Source organism: Etheostoma cragini, chromosome 6, assembly GCF_013103735.1.
Source record: "Etheostoma cragini isolate CJK2018 chromosome 6, CSU_Ecrag_1.0, whole genome shotgun sequence".
Taxonomy (NCBI): domain Eukaryota; kingdom Metazoa; phylum Chordata; class Actinopteri; order Perciformes; family Percidae; genus Etheostoma; species Etheostoma cragini.
The window spans coordinates 5577576-5577821 of record NC_048412.1 but is presented as its reverse complement, the minus strand read 5'-3'; positions in this window follow the sequence as shown (position 1 = coordinate 5577821).

Genomic DNA, 246 nt, shown 5'->3' with positions numbered 1-246 from the left:
TAAAGGCCAGTTATTTCATGGATCAGGATACTATAAATCCTAATAAAGTTCCTTTGGCCTTTAGAATTAAAATATCCCTTCTCCCCCACATCATCACATACCCTTCACCATACCTAGAGATTGGCATTGGGTACTTCCCTTAAAATCATCTCTCAATGCAAATCTGACCACTATTAGGCTAACTGAAATAAACCCATGCCATTCTCATGGTAAAGGGTATGTTATGATATGGGGTTATTTTAATTC